The sequence below is a fragment of the Elephantulus edwardii genome, unplaced genomic scaffold (genome assembly GCF_000299155.1).
Source record: "Elephantulus edwardii isolate Elephantulus edwardi_28Jun2011 unplaced genomic scaffold, EleEdw1.0 scaffold00119, whole genome shotgun sequence".
Classification (NCBI taxonomy): domain Eukaryota; kingdom Metazoa; phylum Chordata; class Mammalia; order Macroscelidea; family Macroscelididae; genus Elephantulus; species Elephantulus edwardii.
In genome coordinates, this window is record NW_006399869.1 from 11,165,474 (window position 1) to 11,172,982 (window position 7,509).

General features: G+C 39.6%; 1 pseudogene; it reads left to right on the forward strand.

The window, feature by feature from the left end:
- Positions 1 to 2,505: 2,505 nt before the first annotated feature.
- LOC102851847 lies at positions 2,506 to 4,736 on the forward strand (annotated as a pseudogene).
- The last annotated feature ends 2,773 nt before the right edge of the window (positions 4,737 to 7,509 follow it).

Below are 7,509 nucleotides of genomic sequence, written 5' to 3' on the forward strand. Positions count from 1 at the left end.
CTATATATCCCTATCTCTATCTCTATATCATCTATCTATATCTATCTATCTATCTATCTATCTATCTATCTATCTATCTATCTATCTATCTCCAATCTGCTTCTCTTTTTCTCTTCAGTGATGCATTTAAAGCATTTACATTCAGTGTGATTATTGAGAGGCATGGTTTCATTGCTATCACTTTGTTGAGTTCTTTTTGGTGTTGTTGCTAGTTACTTTGGTCCATCCTGCTTTCTGTGGCACTTCTGTAAGAAGGGCATCTCATGTGTTTCCTGCATTGCTGGTCATATTTTTGTGAACTCCCTTAAGTTCTGTTTTTGCTTAAATATCTTGATTTCTCCTTCATATTTGATGGACAAATTTGCTGGGTATAATATTCTTGGTTGACAGTTGTGTTCTTTGGGTGTTCGATATGTATCATTCTATTATCTTCTTGCTTGCATGATTTCTGCTGAGAAATTGGCATTTATTCTTATATACTCTCCCTGTAGGTTACTCTTTGTTTCTCCCTCCCTGCTTTCAGAATTCTCTCCTTATCTTTGGTTCTGGCAAACTATGATATGCCTTGGTGGTTTTCTTTTGGGGTATATTCTATATGATGTTTGTTTAGCTCCTTGAATATATATTCTCTCATTCTTCATTATGCCTACGATATTTTCTTCTAGTAATTCTTCCACAACTTTTTTGGTGCTTTTACTTGCTTCCTCCTATTCTGGGATTCCAATTATGTGCATTATTCTTAGATTTCTTAGATTTTCTTTTTTCCTTCCTTTTTGATTCTGCTTTTTGTTCTAGCAGAGTGATGGTGACAATTCTATCTTCTATTTCACTGGTTCTGTGTTTCATTTCTTCAGTTCTGTTCATGTTACTGTCATGTTAATAGCATCTGAAACATTGGTCCTTATATTTCGGATTGTGATTTCTTATTTTTCCAGAAACTCTAATGCCTCATTTGTTTTACCTACATTGCTTTTGATTGTTTTTTTTAAGCTCTTCCTGATTTTTGCTTGCAGTGTTCTGTAATTCTTCAAGTTTGTCTTTCACCCATTGAAAAGATGAAAATTTTTTATTTTTTAATTCTGTGTCATAATGTTTCATCAAACTTTCTAGCTTTAGGAAATCCATTGATATTGTCACTTTTTTGAGGTCACATCTTGCTTTGGACTTGTGTAGGGGGTTAGGTAGCCTGCTTCCTACATGAAATTGCTGTGATAGAGTTTTTAATGTCTGAGGTAATAGCCGGTTCTTTATCTAAAGTAACTGCTCTAGAGGAGGGTGCGGCAGTTTTTCTGCCTCGGTTTATCTCAGTTTGATAGAGAAAAGGCCTGTGGAAGTAACTTCCTTCATTAGACAACTGCTGCAGCTAGGGTAGCCCAAGGTTCTCCAGGCTAAAGGCAGCTGATGGACTGGACATGAGTAGATGCAAATGCAAGGTGGAACATGGAGATCTGATTGGAAAACCAGGAAGCCATGGTTTTCCCTTCAAGAACAAGCTCCAGCTGTCTCACTCCTTTTGGATTGAGCTTAAGGGGTCCCATGTGATACAGCCAAACAACAGTGACCCTCCCCCCATAAAGTACCTCACTTAAGTTCCAGTATCATTCCCAGTGCATGCCAGGAACAACATTCTGAGTGCGGGCCAGCAGCATGGGCTGGCAGCGATGGGACTGGAGTTTTGGGCTCACACTCACTCAGATTCCAGCTTTCCTGCTTGCCCCAGCGTGTGTCTCCTGGTCCCCAGTGCATGTGTCAGCAGCTCTCTGGTGCATGTACAGTTTCAGCAAGCAGCTGCCTGGTGTGATGTCAGCAAGCAGCTTCCTGGCGACATGGTGTCTGGATTTGGCTTGTATTTAAAAGATAGTTGGGCCTAGGGCCTGTGACCCTCAGGCCTGGTTTTAATTGCTTTTTTAGTCAAATGTTCTTCTAAGTAGTGTAGGACTGTTCTGTCAATTGGCTGCTGAGAGGTAACTAGTGGTTACTGTGATGCTAAACACTGTGACACTGATGTGTCAAATACAATAATGGTTACTCGTGGTAGACAGTGTTTGATGGAGCTCCTAGATTAAATAGGTTTGGAAGCAGGAGTGGCATCCACTTCAAAATGAATTTAGAAAAACAATGATAGTTTTACATTAGGGGTTAGCTGTGTCATTCATATGGTCTTTATGAGTCATCTATGACTTGACTCGACAGAACTTAACCATAACAACAATATTTGGGTATGATTATATGAAAATGAAATGAAATGAATGAAGGATTTAAAAAAAGATATTAAAAAATGAATGAAGTGTGAAATACAATATATGTGAATTTATATGAAACTCAGTATAAAATAATAATAAGAAAAGCTGGTTAGAAAGGGAAGTAAAATTGGGCCACTTATGGTCTCTCTCTAGCTGCCATATTCCATCCCCCTCATGTGCAGCCTATATATCAGCTAGTCTGCCAAAGACTCCCTGAGTGTCAGCTCTGGTCCCAGCATGGCCCCATTTCTTCTCTGACAAGATGAAAGAAACAATCATGAATCAAGATAAACTTGACAACCTGCAGGCATAAATGCACATTAGTGGAAAAGAAACCACAGGCAGAAATAAGGTTGTCCATAGAACAGCTACAGCAGATAACAAAATACTTCAGTTCGGCTTAAAGAAATTAGGTAGTACCAAACTGCCTTCCAGAGTGTTTGTACCATTTTACAATCCCACAACAATGTATAAGAGTTCCTATCTCACTACATCCTCTCCAACATTTATTACTTGCTATCCTGTTAAACTTTACTACTGTTACTGGAATTTCCTATAACTCAGCTATTCAATTGCAAGAAAATGAGAACTGAGGCATAAATGGAGCCTTATACACCAATGGTCACAGCAGCATTATTCACCATCACAAGAACATGGAAAAAGCCCAGATATTCATCCATAATTGAATGAACTGAGAAATTAGGTTCATTCACACAATGGAATACTATGCAGCTAGCAGGAGCAATGACTTTTTAAATTATTACTTAACGTGGAAGGGACAGGACAGCATTATATTGGTTGAATTAACTCAGTTCCATAAGGACAAATACTGTATAAAACCATTATTGTAGAGTGAGTATCCAAGGAGGGGAGGGAGTAGAAGCAGAAGGGTGATTCTGAGTGAGAAGGAGGGGTGAATCATAGGGTCAGTACAGTTTGATGGGTGGGGCAGGGAGAAGGAAATGGACACGATCCGGTTAGAAAAACAATGTATTCTAACTTTGTTGTATTCTAAACCAGTATAAAAAAAAACTCACCACAAACAAACAAACAGAAAGAAGAATAAGAATTTGTGAAGCTCTACACCACATGGATGAGCCTAGAAGACTTTGTGCTGAGTGGAATAAGTCAGACACAAATGACAAATACTGTATACTACCACAACTATAAGGTTAGAGAGAAACTTACATACAGACAGAATCAATGTTGTTTAGCTACCATGGAGGGGAAGGGATAGTAGAAAATTAATAAATGGTCAATAAATGCTTGTCAAGATGGGTGAAGGAAAGGCAACAGGAATGAATGAATGAATGTACAATCAGACATTATATACATTATAAGGTGGCAGGGAGGAAGGTAATTGTGCAATTGTTGTTGTTGTTGTTTAATGCCGTTGAGTCGTAGATGACTCATAGCAACCCTATGAACGAACAGCCTGAGCACTGTTCGTACATAGAGTTTCCGGAGACAAGCCATTTTGGAAGTGGATGCCGCTCCTGCTTCCAGGTTTGATTTAGTCGGGAAGCTCCAGCCAATACTGTCCACCATGGGTGCCCATTACCATGATTGGAACATCACTGTCACAGGCTTCAGCATCACAGCAACCACAAGTTACCTCTGTACAGCAAAGCACAGACCAGTGCTATACCACCTAGAAGAATGTTTGACAAGAAGACAATTTGGCTCTGTCCCTGGAGTGAGGCTAGCCAGCCTGGGCCTAGGGTTTGAACCAGGAGGCAGCCTTAAGCCCAAGGCAGCTGGGAAGAAGTGGCCATGTTGTTCCTGGTTTGGCCGGCTCCTCCCAGGGTCTTGGGAAGCTCTCCTTGCCAGAAGGCAGGAGCGTGGTGGTCGGAGTGCAGGAATCGTGGCAAGCTTTTGGAGTCGACTGCTTTTCCGGGAATGTGTTTGATGTGCAGGTTTGCTCTGTCCCTGGAGTGAGGCTAGCCAACCTGGGCCTAGGGTTTGAACCAGGAGGCAGCCTTAAGCCCCAAAAATTGTGCAATAGTGAATGAATATTTTTTTTCTTTTTAAAAACATACCGAAAGTGAACTGGGAGAAGGAGAAGGGAGTAAAAATGTTCAAAAATGAATGAATGAAAATTAACTTTTCTGTAAGCTTTTGTTAAAACGACAACTAAAAAATTTCATAAAAAAAGCAATTAGGGGTAAACCATATGTTTGGTATTGAAGAGGTGAATATGTTTACAAATCAAGGAACAGTGATCCACTTTAATAATCCAAAGTTCAGGCATCTCTGGCAGCGAACACTTTCATCATTCCCGGCCATGCTGAGACAAAGCAGCTGACAGAAATGTTAACCAGCATCTTAAACCAGCTTGGCACAGATCATCTGAATAGGTTAAGAAGACTGACTGAAGCCTTGACCAAACCATCTGTGGATGGAAAAGCACCACTTGTTACTGGAGAAGATGGTGATTAGGTTCCAGATCTTATGGAGAATTTTGATGTGGCTTCAAAGAATGAGAACAACTGATTGAGTCAAGTTCTGAAGAAGATAAAACATGATGAAGTCACTTTGAGCTGCTATTTTATATTATGACTGCTTTTAAAAATTGTTTTGATTATGGGTCTGACAAAATCTAGATTTCTCATAATTCTAAGCCCAACAAGCCTTTTGGACATTGCAGCTCTTTTCAGTTTCTGTTTAAATAAAACTCTTTCTTTGCAACTAAATAAGTTGAAGAAGCCTGGGAATAAAATTTGAAACAAAGGTTAATTAAGTTCTTTGCCTAGTGTTTGCTCTTCACTCCTATTACTTCAATAAAGATGATTTGTACACAGAAGGAAAAAATAATTTATACAAAGTTAATTTTGTTGTGTAATAATGGCCAATGATGGAATTTGATTAAAGATTTAGAACAGTTTAACATAAAAAAAGAAAAAAAAGCTGGTTAAACAGAATACTGAACAACCAGCAGAGTATCTGATTTAGCAAGGTGAAAGGAAAGTCCAAAAATTTACATTTCAAACAAGTTCCTAGTTTATGCTAATAGGTTTGATATGGAGGCTGTATTTGGAAGTCTAGGTGAATTTTAAGAAAATGAAGTGATTCTGTCATAGTAGTAACATTCATTGTTTTTTTCAGATGTCATTGAGTTTGTTTCAATTCATAGCAATCCTATGCACAATAGAACAAAATACTGCCTTGTCCTGCACTGTTGTCACATTGAGGGCATGTTTGGGCCCATTGTTACAGTCTCTGTGTCAATCCATCTCATTTCCTTTGATCCTAGATTTTACCAAGCATGATGTACTTCTTCCGAGATGGTTCTTCCTGATTTGTTGTTGTTATGCACCACCGAGTTGCCTTCAACTCATAGAGACCGACTCTATGCACAAAAGCTCTGAAACCTGCCCAATCCTGAGCCAATCTCGCTGTTTCCAACTCTACCTCCATTACCCTAGTTATTATGTCAGCCTATATCATCCAGGGTCTTCCTCTCCTACGTTGAACCTCCACCTTATCAAGCCTGATGTCCTTCTCCAAGGACTTGTTCATCCTGGTACCATGCCCAAAGAATGTGAAATGGAGCATCAAAATTCTTGCCTCCAAGGAGCAACTTTATCTCACTCTCTTCAGGACAGACTAGTTTGTTTTCTCTTGGCAGTCCACTGTATGTTCAATACTTTTCTCCAGAACCACAATTCAAAGGCATCGATCCTTTTTCTGTCATCCTTAGTCATTGTCCATCTCTCTGAGGCACAGCAAGTAGTTGTGGAGACCATGGCCTGGATCAGGTACACCTTAGTCTCTAGTTTAATATCATTGTTCTTCAGCACTCTCGAGAGGTCCTTGACAGTAGATTTTCCTAACGCAATCTTTTGATTTCCTGACTGCTGGTGCCAAAGAGCATTGATTGTGGAACCAAGTAAGCGGAAATTGTTAACAATCTCCATTTCTTCTCTATCATGGTGCTGCCAATTGGACCAATGGGTAAGAAGCTTTAATCCATAATGAAGACAATAGTCCTTGACATTCGGCAGCAAATACTTCAGAACTGAGGTCCTCTTCCATTTCAACAAGCAAAATTGTGTCATCTGCATATTGCAGGTGATTGATGAGTCTTCCTCCAATTCTGATGCCATATTCCTTCTCATAAAGTCCAGCCTCCTGAACGATCTATTCTTCTTATAGATGGAAAACGTATGGAAACAGGATCCGTCCCTGATTTACTCCTTCCCTGATTTTGAACCATGCAGTATTTCCTTGCTCAATTCTGACTACTGTTTCTTGGTCTAAGTATAGGTTTTGCATGAGCAAAGTTTTTTCTGAGAGCATGACCAATATAGATAAGACCAAATCTTGTCATCCTTGCTTCCAAGACTCCCTTTCCAAGCTTCTATTCTTCCTGTACTTCTTCAAAGACAGATTTATTTGCTTTCTGGAAGTACACAATACAGTTAGTATTTTTCACCAAAAGCTCTGGTGGCCCAGTGGCAAGAAGCTGTGCTGCAATCCTGAAGTCACCCACAGTCCGAAGCCACAAGCTGCTCTGTGGAAGAAGGATGGGAAATCTCTTCCCAGTTAATCAGGGATTAACCGTCCCTGAAGATCTGCTGGAGGGTCAGGTATGGGTCACTTCTGACTTAACGGTAAACAACAAAATTCAAAGCCATCAATCCTTTTATCTTCATTTTTCATTGCTAGTTTTTACAGGCATATATTTTGGTTGTTACATATTGTTGAGTTGGAATTGCCTAGTAGCTGGCCCTTCAGTTTATTTTCTGAGGTAGTAAATCTCAAAAGAAGAGACTGCCTATCTTTCTCCCATGAAGCAGTTGGTGGCTTCAAACTGTGTGCTTTAGGTTGGCAGTACCACTCTTTACCATTAGCCACCAGAGCTAGTTCCATGAGGCCATATGCATATGAGGTGATTGAAAATGCTATGACCTGGGCCAGGCATACTTTAATCCTTAAAGTGACACCTTTACTTTTAAATATTTTATATTGGTCTCAGGAACATGCTATATTACATTTTGGGTTGCTAATGGAAAGATTCATGGATTGAAGTCACAACAAGTCACCTTGTGGAAGAAAGCTCTCATAAAAATTGACAGCCTTGGCAAAACACTTGGAAAGAATTTTCACAGAGGAAGATATTTGGATGGCCAACAGACACATGAAGAAATGTTCAAAATCACTGTCAATAAGAGAGATGCAAATCAAAACCACAATGAGATACCATCTCACTCCAGTAGCAGTGGCAAAGTTTAACAGAACAGCAAATGATAAATACTGGAGAGGA